Raw genomic sequence first — 18,516 nt, forward strand, 5'->3', positions numbered from 1 at the left:
ATAGATATTTATATTCAATTGGGACTTTAAAAGTTTTATAAAGTTCAAGAGATTCAAGAGCCTTTTTTTGGTAATGCATAGTGACCTTGTCACATATTCAACAAATAATCTGTTTCCTTCACTAAGTAAATAGATTAGTTCTTGCTACGGTGCACTTTAAAGCCTAGTCAGGATTTATGAAACAAGCTGTACTTATGTGAAGATAAAACATGGTTGTTATGCATTCACAGTATAATACTGTGAATACTGCGATTTGGAACAGGACCCTGATTGGAAAATTTTCCAATTAGGGTCCTGTTCCAAATCGCAAAATTTCTGAAAAATAGGCAGACACTCACATTCAAAAACCTGCCAGTCTCTGTTGACCACCAATGGAAATATACAGTGCTGGCCCTAGTAAGGCTACTGCCAATGCCAGATTTACATAAGGGCATTTGGGGCTGGTGCCCAGGGCCCCCACAAAACTATGTTTAAACATAATTTTTTTTTCTATTACCATGACAGCCTAGTGTGGCCTAGTCATGGGGATCCCTCACCACCTTTGTGTGAGGGTAGTTCCTATCCTATGTCCTAACCTCAAGTTTTTCTCTCTTTATTCTACCCTCTTATATTCTTATCTCATTTCTTACCTTATCCTCATATTATCCTCATATTAATTCTGTATTATGTTAATGTATATTGTCTATATTTTATAAAAATAAAGCATTATTTAATTAAATTTTATATAAATTTATAAGAATGTTTTAAGTTTTAACACCTTTACAATAATAAGTAAAATTTTTGAAAACATATTTTTTTAAGTAGGCCTAAAGTATTTTGTATAAATTTTCAAAATCATCAAATCTGCCTACTCTTAAAGGGGGGCTCCCACTTTATTCGTGCCCATGGACCTCTGATTGTTAAATCCAACACCGGCTACTGCATCATAAACATATTCACCACCTCACTTATACAATGGACAACACACCAGTCCACCACCGACCACCAAGACTAGAAAACCAACAGAAGTGGACTCAAGAAACAAATGAATTCAACATCTGCATCTACTACACCATTACAAAATTCAAAACAGAAATGACAGCATGCAGACTGACACTACATGACAAATTCCCTCAAAAACATCTGCATATAACAGGGTTGTTGACCAGAAAAGAACCAATACACAAACAACCTTATTCCTCAAATAATGCTTGAACACAAACAATAAATTTGTGGGACAACCCCCTTTACATACCATGACTGGTTTACTGATCACTGTAAAAAGTAAGATTTCTGACACGAGTCAGTTTTTTCTGGGAGAACTGACAAACTCAAAACAAGCATGTAAAGAATTTTAACCCTTTTTTCATTGCCAAGTGTATGGCCAATAGAGAAAGAAGAAAACAGTGTACTTGCCTTTGAATTTCTCTTCTAAGACTACTTTATTTACATAAGGAGTTATTTTCATGTGTTCTTCCCAGCACATAATATACACAAGTGCATTAACCATGTGGTGTTCGTAACAAGAGGTACACGATCCCGTGAGCGAAATGGTACGAAATAAAACTTAATACAAAGTAGTTTTATTCTCTCTGAACAGGTTCTTACAATCTCAACTTTACAACTTCTAGAATTTTATATATACAGGAATTAAAAGTTTGTTCTCAAAAAACAGTTATCTTGCACAACGCGACAATCTGACAAGGACCGTATTCACTTATACTAACTTAAAACTAAAGAAAATTGGAAGAATAGAAGAAATAAAGAAAGATAAGGAAAGTAGTAGAAATACCCGGGTTTCTTTGCGACGTGTCCTTTGGTGGGGAACAACTTCGGACCTCCGTCTCTTTGTCTTTTTCTTGTTTGTATCCCTTTTTCTTGTAGACCTTTCGTCTATATTCTTTTTCTTTCGGACTGAGTCGTCTTTCCTCGATAATCTCTCTCTTTTGTTTCGTTTGTAGCCCTTTTCCTTATAGATCTTTCGTCTATAGTCTTTTTCTTTCGGACTAAGTCGTCTTTCCTCGATGATCTCCCTCTGCACTTTATCGTCTTAGATCACCTTTCCCCCTTTCTGGAGTACTCTTTTTAGCTCCTACCTCTTCGGGATTTCAACCCAGACTGGCACTCTTTCTGTCCCTTTTGCTTCAGGGCCTCACTCCCTCTTTTGTTCTTACTATTGAGGGAAAGATCCTCCCCCAAGGGCAAAAAGAGTTATACAAAGAAGGTTCTAGGAAGAGTTAGACAAAAGAAAGTTCTAGAAAGATTTAGACAAAAGAAAGTTCTAGAAAGAGTTAGACAAAGAAACAAAGAAAATCTAAGACTAATTCAATATAAAATATACAAAATATACAATATCATGGCCGACGGCCACAACCATATATAGATATTTATTAGCCGAGGTGAAAGAGAAAGCATGAAAGCTGTGAAGGTGGATAAGAGGTCAATAAATATCTGTCTTTTGGAATGGTCTCAAAGAATCATTCAAACTGCACCTTTAGCAGAATTGAAAAATCATCAGGAAGTTGAAATGAAAAGATAATTTTTTTATCCAGTTTCCTCCAGTGATTTGAAGTAGACATTTTTTCTATTAGGATATGATTTGACAGATGCTGAGAGGACAGACTGACAAAGCAGGCTGACACAATACACTAAAAACAACAAAACAGCGAACTTAGTGAAAAAGACTAGAAAAATATTCATGAAAACTAACACACATACAGCATGAACACAATATGCATGTACAGGAATACACTGATAGTCTCAAACAAAAACTAGCAGTCGTCACAAAGACTCAAATGTTACAAAAACAAAATAAATTATTCACAAACAATGAGACATTTTTCTACAAACCAAATCCACCACACAATCACAGTACAGTGGCATGCCAACAGAAAAAAAACAACTAACGGACTATTGGTCTGCTCTTTAATCCAAACTAGTCACACACAAAAATGAAAACTGGATCAAAGAGGAACAAGAAAACATGCATGAGACATCAATCATGTCATGTGATGAAAAACATCATAAAACATACATGATATCTAACATGCAGTACAGAGAACAGTCGGAAGATGTAGTGCAGATAACATTTTATAATTTCTGATACAGCAAATTAACATTTGTGCATCAGAAACTAGCAAATATTTTATACATACAATCAACAATCCATTGTAATCTGTTGAATGGCTGAAGCTCACAGAATGGGGAGAGTAAGACCAATAAGGATTTTTCAAACAAAAAAAAAACGACAAATATGGTGATTATTAAATTTAATAACATATATATATATATATATTGAGGTTTACACATCATGATAGTACCAAACAAATTCCTCCACCGGCTGGGTGATGGGCTAACCGAGTACAATTGATAATCTAAGTCTAATACTAAGCCTAATACTAAATATTAAAATTATGACTAAATCTATTTACAAAAGTTACACTGACAGAACATACGCTGATCGATTGCTGGTAATTCTCCCAATGAATGTAGAACCTTGTTCTCAGCCACGTGGTGACAAAGGTTGTCAGTAGGAAATAAAGTTCCACCAAATAAGAAAATAACTATAGATCAGTAATAATCGTCTCTAAAGAAGTTATATAATATAACCGTCGTGAGTCCACACGATGTTTTTGTCTCGATGACGATGGATTCCTTTTTCTGTTGCTCATCACTCAGAACCTCGCTATATCAGAATTCTCGCTCCTTACCTCCTTGTTCCTTCTCGTAGTGTCCGTCGAAGTTCTTCCTATGAAGACCAATCCACCAGAAGAAAAAGATACTCTAGCATGGCGCTCCCACAATTTATATACCACGCCAATGGAAAGACACGTGAGCTATACGTCACAAACATAGTCCAATCACGATGAAACAAAAATGGTACATCCCGGCACGTGACAAACGGAACTAAGCATAATAGTACTAGTACGTGACTAAACGGTAAATTCCGATACGGAGTTTACCGAAAAAATAAAAACACTAGTGTCATAACACTACACCATAAAACACATCAAAATTTCTTACATAGAACATTACATACATGAAACCCAAAAGTGACAGCTGTACACAATACAGACAAATGCCTTCCTACAGTCTAGAAAATAGTTACTTCATGCAAAGAGCCATATTTAAATGCTAAGTATGAGTAATTTGATCTAGTGGCAAGCATTAGGTGCCATCTCTTATTAAATTTAATATAGTAATTATAATTAAATTAATATTTAATAATAAATTAATTTAGACATTTATCATTGGAACTATGGAGGCTAATTTTGCTGACTAATATCAATAGCTAATACTGATAGTTCATACAAAATACCTGTCAAAAAGGCTGGATCTCCTTCCCATCCTTTATGCTTCTGCTTTATAGCACTGTGTTTCTCTTAAATCCAAAAAAATATGTTATGTTTTCTTTTGGTGGCAGGACTTTGACAACTATTCAGTGGAACTTGCAACACTGGTGGCATAATGCCCCTTAAATCTCATACTAGCTACTCTGCTGTTCATGCATCACAAACAAAATATATAATAACATCAACACATAAAACAATAAAACATTGTCATAGAGCAACAAAAGAAGCTGTCATAGAAAGCACATGAAATACAAACAACAATTATTCATAGATTTAGTTATTTTACAATAAGCACACAAACAAACTTACACAAAACAGAAACTTACATGTAGTACACGAATATTACAGAAAAACATCTGAAAACATCCCACCCTCATAGTTAATGCATACACTACATTTATACAAAATACATCCAACATTTGTTACATTTCTAGAAAATTCAAAACAACACTAGAGAACAACAAAACATCTCAGACTTCATGACATGTATTATACACTGAAATAATCCAAATGAACATAAGGAATCTCCATGGAAAATGCCTTACCTTAAATCTACTCTGATTCTGTAATGTGTCAAATCCATTATCTGACAGGTTAAACAATACAAATTACAGATGTAACAAATATAATGTAAATCTCTATGCTCAAGCAAAGTTAAATCACCTATTAGAAGTTACACTTATTTCAATGACATAGAAATGGAGTTTGCCCTAAACAAGAAAAGTGGAATTTAGATTATCTTAATAACTGATTGAGTTATTGTATGATTTATAAAAAGAAACCAGTGTTAGCACATAACTGTGTAATTTGGGAGTAAAAATTATTACTTTTTGCTCTTTATCCTATCTTAAATTACCTGTTTTTTTATCTTACAGATAGCAGCATGACATGGGTCAATTGAAAAAAATATTAATTGCAATATTTCAAACCACAAAAGCTAACTTGATAATGATGAATCAGAAAAAAGGGTTGTCTTAAATAATTTCCTGAATTTAAGAGGTATACAGACAACTCTAACAATCTTACATTAGTATGCTGACATAACCCAACCATTTTCAAAATTTTAAGAAATGATAAGGTCCTATATGATTATAACTCTGCATCAGTCATCTACTCAATCCCAATAGATGACCAATGCTTTACAATAAAGCTTGTATACATAGGTGCCACTGGACATAATCTGCATTAAAGAAGCAAGGAGCATAAATATACAATCAACAAGAACTTCTGTAATACTTTACACTCAAGTTATAAACACACAGTATGTTGTGTGCATGCTTTGGTTTCCCTTTCCTGGTCAATCATATTCACTACTTTAACTCCATGTTATTTTACAAAAATATTTTAAGGGTATTTTAAATCCTGATTTTATATATTTTCATGTTTCAACTTTTAATTTGCACAATAAAAACTGTTCAACTTTTCCATTCACTAGACTTGGCATTATCCAGAGATTTTTCTTTTTCCATTCTCCAAACATTGTAAAACTTGTAGAAAACAAGTTGTGCCAAATTTTCAATCTAAAAAAAATTGCAAAAAAGTTTTTTCTTTGTCAAATTTAATTTAATGTATTTTAAAGTATGTTTATCATATATTTTTATTTGTGGTTTTTAATTATAGTTTTTATTAATTGTCAGTTTTTAAAAGGGTTTGTTATAATAAGGGGCAGTAATCATATGTTCTAAAAAAATGCTACTGTGTGAAAAAAATAAAAAATATGTATTAGCTACATATGAAATTAATTTTTGTAAGTTTATCTTCTTTTTAATTTAACAATTTTGATATTTTTAGTTTTACATAAAATAGCTGTTTATATATGTTTTGTATATATAACTATTTTTAATTATATATATTGATTACATATATATAAAAATTATATAAACAATCAAACCCAAACTTTATAATAATCAAATTGCTAATCACCAGATAATTTCTAAATTGTAAATGTAAGATACAGAATAGAAAAATGTGTTTTTAATTAGAGCCAAATGGTTGCTGTAATGGCTATTTTTCTACTACTATTAAAAGTTAAATTATTAACAGTAGCAGAAAAAAGCCCAATACATTACAACAGCAATCGTTTGGCTCTAATTAATAATGTCAGGTTTAAGACACTATTAATTAGAGTCACTAATGTTTATATATAGCACTAAATCTTCTTTGTAGTACCTTCTAAACAATTCTCCAGTAACTTATTATCTTGATGATAACTAACAATTTTGATCCTTCAGCTGGATCTTCTTCAGGACAAACATAAATGTTGTTTTAAAAATGTTAGTCATTATCAAGATAATAAGCTGCTGGAAAATTGTTTAGAATGTACTACAAAGAAGGTTTGGTGCTATACTTCCACTCCAGTATTAATAAGTGTGTTTATATATGTTGTGTTTTTAGATTATACAGTTTGATATTTTAAGGACATATTACATAAGAACTTATGCAGATGGACAAATCAAATTCTTCAGATAGTCATTTTGTAGTATGATTTTGGGTCTAGACCCCTCTTCAGCCACAGACTATACTATTAGGTGATGCTGGTTCTGAGTAAAGTCAAAAGAAAAAGACAAATTAATAAAATAAATTGTTTAAAATAATGTAAAATAAATAAGTTTTTTTCAATTTGTATTTTAAAATGAATAACCATTCATTTCACCAATGTCCCATGATCAATTTGCTTACAAGATAGCATTGTTCAGAGCCCTTATAAAAAGAACTTTTACTAATTGTTCTGATATACATTCCAGATGTAGAGTACCAATGTATTAAGTCATTGCCACTCCTCTAGGCTACTCAACAAATCTCATCAAGGGTCTCATCCAGCATTATCTTACAACAGTCAATTCTGCTGAGAGCAACAACCTGCCATACAAGACATTGGCTCTCTATGGTACAGTACAGTATTTATGGAGAAATAGCCTGGCTAGCCAGCATTAATATCACATTTCAGAGAAGTCCAACAGTTTTTTCCTTGCTGAGGAATGATAAAAACATGTGAACAATCTTCACTGTCTAAAGTTTACACAATTCCTATTTTTGATAGCAGGATAAATTTGCTCTATGAGTGCATTGGAGTTACTCACAGACCATTGAATATTAGACTAAAGGAACATCACTAAAAGGTTCAAAACAGTTTGTGCACAACAGCCTTTGCTTATGAAAGTAACATGAGTGGCATTTGATAATACACATATCTTACATAGCACATTTGTTCCTGCATAGTTCAAGAATCTCAAAAATCTTGAAATTTACAAAGTGACTAAGAAAGGCTTCACTGTTAATTTTAAGGATACTTCTACAGTATTGCATGGATAGACGACTATATATGAATATTTATAACCTTATTTATATTTTTAGTTATTTTTCTTTTTATATTTGTATTTTTATTTGTACTTATTCCTTATATATGTATACCTTATTTAATTATCTGTTATATTGCTTTGTATTTTATTTTGATTTCATTTTATTTTTCTTCAACATTCTTTTACATATGCAACCACCAGCATGTGCTTAATGAGTTCTATTTTAATTAGAAAATTCTTGAGAATTCCATAATCTGGAATCTGCAGATGTATGGGAATGCTACCGGTAATTCAACAATCCAAAACTACTGTGGCCGTCGGCCATAATATTATACTTGTATTTTAGTAATTTTAGTTAGTCTTAGTATTTCCTTTGTTCTTTGTCTTCTCTTTTCTTAATCTTTCAAAGACCGTTATTGCCTTGGGGTGGGATTAGTGGTTCTAAGAATTGGAACAAAGAAGAGTAGAATGTGCGGACGGGTAGATAGCGCCCAAGAAGAGGCACTTTTTGACGAGACACGGAGGAGATCGGACGTGTAAGGAAGAGCTCAAGAAGGAGAAGTCCGAGGCTGTCCAAGCAGGAATCAAGTCAGAGAACTTATCGTAAGGAAAGAATTTCGAATAACGATATAGCGAAGCGAACTTTGAAAAAACGGAAGTCAGGATAAGAGAACCGAGGCCCTCCCAAGTGCGTATCGGCTTGAAATAGAAAGTCCCGGGTGAAGCAACATTTCGATTCTTATTTCTTCTCACTTTCCTATCTCCCTTATTATTTCCTTTAGCATTAAGTTAGCTTTAAGTTGGAATTAAGCTAGGTTAGTTCCGCGATATACGAAATTTCATTGTCACGCGATTGGTAACGGCCACCCCGTACTTTGTTCGGCAAAAAGGAAGCCTTTGTGAAAACTAAGCTGGGTCTAAAACCTTTATGTAAATAGTTGGGATACCTGATTGAACCTCTTTGTACAAAGTGTAATAAAGGGACATTTGTTATTTGTATAATTGTTGTTGGGTCCTTCTGTACTTACGTTCGCGGACAGTACGTTAACACTTGTATGTACACCACACTACAATTTAATTATGTTTATTTTGGTTGATTACATACATAAATAGATGCATTTTGGACTGACTTACATTTTCTGGCCTCTCATCAGTAACTAAAATTATTAAGAGCTAGGTATAAGTATGAAATTAATTAAACATAAAAATGATAATAAAACTGAACATAATAGTAAAATTTTACTTTGTATTGAATCAACAGTCTTTTAAAAACAAAAGTACATGAACATGATATGGAAAATGTTTCACTGATACATATAGCAAATGATATGACATACAGATTATAGATTATACTATAGATTAGATTATAGATGTTTTCTGCTATCATAATAGGCATTGAGTCTTTAAAAGTGAACTTCATGTTGTGTTAATGTGTAACCATCTTGTGGCCAACAGACTTACTATTCCCTGAACTATCCACAAGAGATGAGATCATACCTCCTCTTGGTGATTTGTATTCTTTCACATGTGTTTAGCAGATTTCCTTTACATAAACTATTCTTGATTGCCATGTTCTTTAAATTTCCATTTGTAAATGTCCTTTTCATGATGTACAATTTTAATCTAGTTTTTAGCCATTGTGCAACCTGTCTGTTCTGTTTGATGGTACCATAGTGATTATTTATGTTTAAGATATCAAAAGCAATTAAAATAAACATAATTAAACTGTAGTTTTTGATCATTGAATTACTGGTAGCATTCCTATATACTTTCAGATGCAGGATTATGGAATTCCCAAGAATTTTCTAATCAGTCCATATTCTTTCCCACATAGAAAGTTATAGTTACTATCAGATATTTTACATTTGCAGTTAAAACAGTTTGTAAATATTTATAAAGCCACACCAACTGCTGTATAGGCTATCAGCCTATATTCCAGTGATAATAATTTGAATTATTGATTAAATTGTCCTTAGAGGGAGGCGTTAGGCACCATCTCGTATTAAATTTAATAATTAAAATTTAATTAAATAATTTTAGAATAATCTGGAAGAAAAGAATTGGCCCAGAGCATTTGTAAATATTTATAGTCAATATAAAAACTAACTTTTTTAACCAAAATGTAAACAATATAAACAGAATATTTAATTATTAACTAATAACCATTCAGTTCAATACATTTAGGATGAGACAGGATGGAGTGGAGTAGAAAGTTGGATTGGTAGTATTACTGACAATTGTTTTCAAGTGTCCTTTAATCCAGTCATAGAATTCTAACTCTAGGTGAATGCCATATCTATCTTATTTCACTAAAGTTTCTTCCATTCTAAATTAATGCATTTAGCAGTTTTAAATTGAAAACTGATTTTATTTATCTCTATTTTAAAATAATCAATAGTTACTTCTAAATTATAGAATTATATTATCTAGATAAGCAAAGAATATCCTAACTCTCAACCTGTAATTTTGAAGAGCTGATGTCATAGCGAAAAAAAGCTGACAACCAAAATTTTAATCAAAATATAATGGTTTTGATAATTTAGATGGAAATCTTTAGTGCAAGGTGTACAGTAATGGTAAAATAAATTGTTAATTATGATATAAGATTATTTTATCACATTCACTTTGTACTTATCATTTTGCACTCGGTATACTAACATACTGTAGTATAAAACAGCAATTCCTCTACATACAGAATAGAGACCCCAAGTGAAGTCACTAATTCTTCTTATAACACTTTTTCATATGCATTATTCTTCTGATTAAAAAATCTTCAAAAGTGTTGTGTATATTTATCTTTTGCTTTCTTTGACAGCCAAAGAAAAAATATATACAACATTCTATTGAAAAATATTGACAGGGATAACAAGAATTAGTGGATTTGTGTATACAAAAAAAAATTATCCAAAATAGCAATAACTGTATGAAACAGAAATTGGAATCATTTTTAAAAATGGACAAATGCCAAATGTAGCAGACATGCAGACAGAACCCTTAGTGAACTGTCCATGTTTTGTGCAGATAGACAAGAGCTCTGAAATACACATTAAGAGGAAGAAAACATAAGCAACTTCATTGCTTATGCTTTTGAATCATGTCATTTTAACAAAATGATAAAATAATATGTAGTTTTAATGAATAACTTCAGTTTACAAGAATAAGTAGTGTGGTGAATTAAACTAATTATTTGCTGAGCATGTATCTGCTTTTTACAAGAATAACTTATAAGACAATTTATAAGTACTGTACATACCACAAAACTCAAAGAATCTATTAATGCAGTGTGTAGCATTTAGGTCATTAATTGAAAGAGCTTCAATGTGTGGCTGTATGCCATGTATTTGTATATAATTTATATTATATTTTATTTTTTAGTTTTATTTTGCTTTACGTGCTTTTCTCCCCTTTCTTTTCTTTGTCTATTGTCTTCCCTCTTTGGAATGTCTCCGAAATTCCTTTCCTTATATGGCCATCAAATATTCCCTAAAACAAAGAAAGGGTGCGTGACCCCTGAGGGGACAAGTACAATACTAGAGGGCAGGAGGGTCGTGAACCTGAGAGGAGACAGAATTCGGACTCGAGAGAGAAAGGAAGGAGACCAGCTTCTGGTGCATTGTTGGTAGCATGCAGAAGAAAAAAAGGTAGAGCTTCAGAGACTGACTAAGGATCTCTGTGATAGATTCAAGGAGTTAACAGTAAATTATCGAATCCGAACTGTCGACGAGTGATTGAACTGAAAGAAACAAAGGAAATACTCCCGTTCTTTTGTGTAAAACCTTTGCTACAGACATTACAAAGAAAAGGGCCGTTTTTCAAAGATCTCAAGAACTAACACTGGGTACCCTCTATCTAATTTCTTACTTTTCCTTCCTGTCCCTTATTCTCCTACTATAGTTTAATATTAGTCTTAGTTTTTATCTCTATTCGTATTTTTGATAGTTTAGTATTAGCGTAAGATTAATTTTAATTATTTTTCTTTTGTCGCGTAATATATATATTTGGGATTTTGTATGTACAACCTTGTTCGTTCATATGATCATTTCCATCTGTTAGGATAGAAAATATTCTGGCATCCTAGAAAAGAACCTGTAGCTATTTTTTTGCCATAATTAAAGTTTTCACTTCGTTTTTTTTTGTTACACGTGTTTTTCTTTTGACAAAGAAAAAAGCATATTTTCACAAATGTAATCAATATTCCAAAACTTACTAAACTCAACACACAACTGCTTATATTTTCACTCTTATATAAATAAGTTTATATTTTTCACTCTTTCTGGCACTTTCAGCTATCTGTGATACATTATCAGTGACATCTGCAGTAAACACCAAAAACCACTTTCAGTTAGTTAATTAAAGTTAATGAGTGTAAACATCTTTGTGTTACATGCAAAGTTAATTTATGAAGATTTGCAGGTAAATCAACATTTTCTGATCTTTAATTTTTGACACTCATATAGAGAAAATCTATATATATATATAATTGAGATGGTTGATAATGATGATATTATTATTATTATTATTATTATTAAGTGCAGAGCCCAAACGGTTAGGAGTTGAAAGTTGAAATTTGGTACACAGTTAGGTTATGTCACGAGAACGTACACTAAGAAGGGATTTTTCAAAATTCCCCCTCCCTGCGGGGAGAGGGAAAGGATTAAGGCTTATCCTAAAGAATTCCACTTCTACTGTACTATTTTAGATGCAATTTTTTGTATTTAACTTTGTTTTAGTAGGATACCACATTTAGTAGAGTATTACATGGGGATGAAAGAAGTGTATTCCTTAACAATGGAAGTGTTAAGAATGGAAGTGCTAAGAATGGGAGTGTTAACAATGGAAGTGTTAAGAGAAAGCAACATGCAAGATTACAGGCACAGATGCATTTTTTTGAGTTTTGGCAGGAAATCAAACATATTTTTAAACCCATTTAAAAATTCTCTAATTAGTCTAGAAATAGGAAGACCTAATTCTTGCATTCTGTGAAAACGATTAAGATTGCCTATAATGTAATAATTTTAATCTTCACTATAGTTACTTTTTGGCCAAGCAACGCTGGGCTTATCTGCTAGTATATATATATTTTCTCTATATGAATGTCAAAAATTAAAGATCAGAAAATATAGTGTCCAAACTACAGCCAACAAATATACAATAATACAGTAGAGCATCGATTATCTGAATACCAATCCACCGAAACATTGGTTAACTGAAAGCATTCCAGTTGGCAAATTCAAATTTCTGCTAGTGCTGTGACACTGCAGCACTCTCCCCTCCCTGCCAACCTAAACTGTAGGTCTACTTTAATGTACTACTTTATGTAAAGTATGTATTTGTAAGATGTGTGATACAAAATATATATACAGTACAGTTTGTATTTAATATATTTTTTCATAAATGATAAGTTATCCGAAAAATCATTTATCTGAACAACCCCAGTCCTGAATTGTTTCGGATAATCGATGTTCTACTGTACCTCAGTTTTCGTGTACTTCAGTTACTGTCGGTTTCGGTTTTCATCAATTTTTTTCTGCAAAAAATTTGTCTTGGTTTTCATCGGTTGCCTCAGATTTCGTTGGCGTGCCCACACAACCTCTCTGCTAATTTTGTGAAAACAAAGGACAACCCATGCATTTTCCTGCTCGACATGGCATCATTTCTCATCGTGCGAGCATTATCCCAGACATCTAGCTAAACAATTCCATTGCTTTCCTTTCAGTTAATGTTACCTTAGGTAGCCAAGATGGCGGCTCGTCTCTAATTCCAGCAAAGAAACAGTGGGACGCACGTTCTAACCTAACCTAACCTATTCTAGTAAATTACCATAATTATTAGCAACCAAATTATTAGAATAGGTTAGGTTAGAATGTGTGTCCCACTATTTCCTTGCTGGAATTAGAGACGAGCCACCATCTTGGCTAACTAAGATAACATTAACCTTCCTTTCCTTTTAGATCCATCATGGGAAATGCCATATTAAATGTTCATTTATTCTTTACATTAGTCTTTTATATTCATTTTACATTAATTTCTTATTGTTTTTAGTAATAAACACTATATTTATTCTCTATAAAATGTGTTTTTGGTATGTATTTTGGAGTGTCTAGAACAAATTAATTGGATTTACATCGATTCATATGGAAATAATTGCCTCGATTTTCGCCGATTGTTTTTGGATGGATTATTGACAAAAACTGAGGTATTGTCGCATTCAACACACCACATAGGCTCATTTGTGATGTATGTGGAATAATATATAAAATGCCTTTGGTCCTACCTATGAATTATGCACAATTTGGCCCACCAATCGAAAAGTTTTGGGCACCACTTGTTTACTAAAAACCATATACCCCAGGATGAGTAAAAAAAAAATATAAGCAGCAGTTTAAAAATAACTTAATAAACTGTTAAAACTAGTTATAGCCTTAAACAATTATGGACTACCCGACGACATACTATAGACGTATAAAACTGAAAATGGATTTTAAACATTACACAATATAAATAATTATATAAATATATAAACTATATTTAAATACAATATCACGATACAGAAATGGTCCTAATAATACGGAATATAATTAAAAAACTGAAATTAAGCAACCAAATGGAGCGTAATAAGGAAATGATGGAGATTAAAAACTGCTTTCAATACCGACGTAATGTTAATGTACAGTACTGTACCGTACTCACCAAACGAGATTTTCCTTCACGATGTTTTGTATTTAGAAGAGTAAAACTTAACATTAGATAGCTATTTATAAAATATCTAATTAGAAAATTATCAACTTTACACAAATTGTCTATTTAAAATTCTATCCAATACGAGGAGGAACAAACGAAACCGGAAATTGCAACAGATTGCGCAAACACATATCATTCTAGAACTTTAAATAAATAAATAAATATAATAATAATAAAAGCGTATTTATATGATTAATTAATAAATGTTAAAATACGGAAAAATGTTTAAACTTTCCGTTCTGAAAAAGTTATATATATATATATAAATTAACGTTTCTGAGAATTGTAACTATGTTTTTCATTAGTCTGGACTTACATATATAAAATAATATACAAGAAATATTAATTTAGAATATGTCATTAATATTTTTATTACTTTTAAAATATAATCTCAGTTAATTGTTGAAAAAGAACGATAACCGTAGATATGAATATTGATAAATGTTGTTATTGCAATTAACTATACTAGTGCCTGTAAAGTTGGCTTTTCATTTATATTAAACGACTACTGTATTCTTTCTTATCTCTTATTTGTTAGAGGTTTTGATATTAGTCATACGAATTATATATTACTTTCACTTTTAAATTCTATACGACTACGCAAATTTAACCTTAAAAAATTAGTATAGTTCACTTTTATAAATGGCGAAAAAATAAAGAAAAACTTTTTTTAAGTATTAAAAATATAGGTGATTGAAAAATATTAAATATTTTTCGATCACCTATATTTTTCGAAAGACAATTGAGAATTATTACAACATAATTTTGCATTCTTCTTCTGTACTCTGTGATTCTTAGCTCACGATATATTATTCTTTCGCACAATATACAAATTTGTATCTATATTCAATTTTTAAATAGTTTTAATATAAAGTAGTATGTAAATAAAAGATTGGAGTTCGAATGAATTTTTCTATTTTAATTAATTTTAGACTGAATTAGTAAAAAGTACTATAATAAAATTTGGTTCTAATCTTTTTGAAAAAATGGGTCTGAGTCATTTTCAAGTAATTTCCGGGCTGATTTCAATCGGCAGTTTACCCTTGACGCTAAGTGAAATAAAAACGAAAGTACAGTAATAGGTTTTTAAAAAAACTTTTAAATACTTTTTAAAATAGTTTAAATAGTAACATCTTATTAGTCGGTCGGTCTTATTGGTCTTTAAATAAAATAATTTTTGAGATAATATCAATTCAACTGCTATAAATTAGTTCATTTATTGATAGTTAGAAAACAAAAAAAAATTATTTTTAACAATTTTTTAGAACTAAGTAATAGAAATATTACATTTTTTTCGTAATAATTCACGAAAAATTAAAATTAATTAAACATGTTTTCATCATTCGATATAAACTCAATAGCAAGCATGTTTTAAATTAAATTATATTTACAGGGAGACTATTATCAGCAATGAAGTTATTTCCTTTATTCTGGTATCAAAAATTCATTACGAATTACTGTATTTAATTTATTTTACATATTTATGTCTTGTAATTAAAACTCTTAAAATACTATATCAGTATCACGTGTTCTTTGATAAAAGTGTGTTTTTTATTTATAGAGTAATTAACCTATACAAGCTATACAAAAATAATTTTGAGTTGACGTCATCGTACTTCGAATTTTAAATTATATAAATATACATGATGTTGACAATGTAGAGGGCTGTAGACAGACATTACACTAGAGCTAGGCTTATATTTCGCTTTCGCTACGTAATAACTAAATGTAATTGTACTGCTAGTCCTATGAAAAATAACGGTATGGTTCGGTATGGTTTGAAGTTAAAATTACAGAGTTGTAGAACAGTATTAATACATAACGTTTTTATTCTGGTTAAAATATTAAAAGGGAAAGTTGCTGAATACTGTCAAAAATAAGTAGCAGAAAACGTAGTGAGGCTTCTCTGTATGGCTTCGAGCGTTTTCCGTTGACGGCCGTATTCACAAGAAATTAACCAATTATCATTCAGTTAACTTTTAGTATGTAAACATTTATTGGTTAAAATTGACACATGCAATCGTACATAATTAGAATTACATTATCGGTAATTTTTCTGATATAACTTATTGCAAATAAACACTGTTATTCAAAGAGATATCAATTTATTCATGTTTTTGAATTATATAAAAATAAAAATGATTATTCGTAAATTAATAGCATTCTATTCAGTAATAAAAAAACTTTAAAATATATACTCCAAAAACCACCACCTTATAAGTTGCTGAGGGAATTTTATGTTCAATATCTTTATGTTCAATTTAAAATATATTCTGATATTCATGTAATAAATAGACTATTTAAGTTAAAAAATATTTTTTTAGATCTAAAAAGGATAATAATTATTAATTATATATAGTTAGTATATGGAACGTTTTTTCTTAATTTTCTAAGAAACATATTTGATAGATATTTTCAAAACACATTTGGGCTACCCATATGAAAAGTGCTATTAATAACATCATGGGACTATTTAATAGATTTGAACCAAGGTCCTAGAATATACCTTGGATTTGGACCGCATTGCTTAAGCTAGTTTTCGTCGCGAAGTAGCACATTGGAGGGCGGATGCATACAAAACGTGTCACATGACTTCTCGATGCAATTTGGTCACCTGATTACAGAAAACTCTTCGACCCGGTCACGTGACATTTGACATTGTATGGCTGATTAATACAAAATCAGTGTCGTAGCAACTTTAAGGCTAGGTTTTTTCAGGATCTTTTTAATTCTATGATTTTTAAACTCTTTCCGCCCTGTGGGTATTAAGAAGGCCTCTTTTAGCAAAGAGACCAGTATATATCTATCGACTCTGGTCATACTAGACGGCCATATTACCGAGCGGTCAAGGTGGAAACCTCCGCTCTGGAGGACCCGGGATCGCATCTGGACGGGGCCCGACACACCCTCGAAAAATCCCCAGGGATTTTTCGAGGGTGTGTCGGGCCCCGTGGCCTCTCCATTGTAGGCCTAGCCGAATCCATAACGAGTTTGGTAAAATAGGCCCGTCGGATGTAGGTTTTTCGGGGCCAAGGGCTTATTGAAGTCCAATGGGGCCACGTTTTTCTGTTAATTCAAACAATACTATAAATTATTATTATTATGTTATTAATATTAATAAATATTAATATTAAATATTTTTTACTATACGATAAGTAGTGTTGTCACCTTTTCAAACTTGCTGACCCGGACGGCAGATCAACAGAAGCCCCTGACGCATGCGCAATGTTATTTTACCATACGAAGAATGACGTAAACGCCAATTCTAAAGCAGTTAGGGACTTGTGTCGAGCAACTTAAATTAAGAAACGAAATAACTTAGCTTTAAAGAGCTGAGAAGCAAAAAACCAATGAATTAAAAACCAGACCGTCCGAGTAAAAACCAGACGGGTGGCAACACTAACGATAAGTTCTCATTGATAATGAAAAAGTATCTAAAATTTAGGGGATACTATAGATTACCACCTATGGAATTTCGGGTCTATGGGTATATATCTGAACTCAGGAGACCAAAACGAGTTCAACGATACCCTACTTTTGGACCGGAGACGAAAAATAAAAAAGTTATCATACTTTTTTCCAGCGATCGCGCGATGATAGGGAGTCGCGTCGCTCTCTCCGCTAAGTCGGCCTCGCTATCGCGATCGGGAGTCGCGTCGCTTGCCGTTAAAATTGCCTTTAGTAGACGTTTCCCCCCTTTTTATTTACTTTGTTCAAGAACTACCGTGAATCAATAACTAGTGACGTTTAGCACATGGCGGCCTGCCGGCGGCTCCCCTCCGGGAGGTCAGTCGGGAGCACGAACAGTGGGAACGGCCGCCATGTTCGCTGCCATAAGTAACATTAACCGAAATGGCGATCGCGCAATGATCGGAAGTTGCGTCGCTCTCTCCGCTCTCGTATCGCGTGTTTAACCCTACTGGAGATGACCGTAGTCCGACGTCATGGTTTGCAGACTTTACCGCAAGATGGCAGTACTAGCAACTATGGTGCTGTCTTCGTGAGAGACATTAAAAAAGTATGGTAACTTAAAAAGTATGATAACTTTTTTATTTTTTCGTCTCCGGTCCAAACATAGGTTACCGTTAAACTCGTCTCGGTCCCCTGAGTTCAAATATATAATCAAAGTCCTGAAATTCCATAAG

General features: G+C 32.1%; 1 protein-coding gene across 1 annotated transcript in view; it reads right to left on the reverse strand.

Moving 5' to 3' along the window:
• Positions 1 to 14,496, reverse strand: part of LOC136981413 (uncharacterized) — a 101,971-nt gene extending 87,475 nt beyond the window's left edge. Inside the window, exon 1 of the mRNA XM_067277731.1 lies at positions 14,321 to 14,496. The gene's annotated coding sequence lies outside the window, so the exon portion shown is untranslated. The remainder of the gene's footprint in view (positions 1 to 14,320) is intronic.
• Positions 14,497 to 18,516: the final 4,020 nt, after the last annotated feature.

Source organism: Centruroides vittatus, unplaced genomic scaffold (genome assembly GCF_030686945.1).
Source record: "Centruroides vittatus isolate TY-2023 unplaced genomic scaffold, ASM3068694v2 contig_754, whole genome shotgun sequence".
Lineage (NCBI taxonomy): Eukaryota > Metazoa > Arthropoda > Arachnida > Scorpiones > Buthidae > Centruroides > Centruroides vittatus.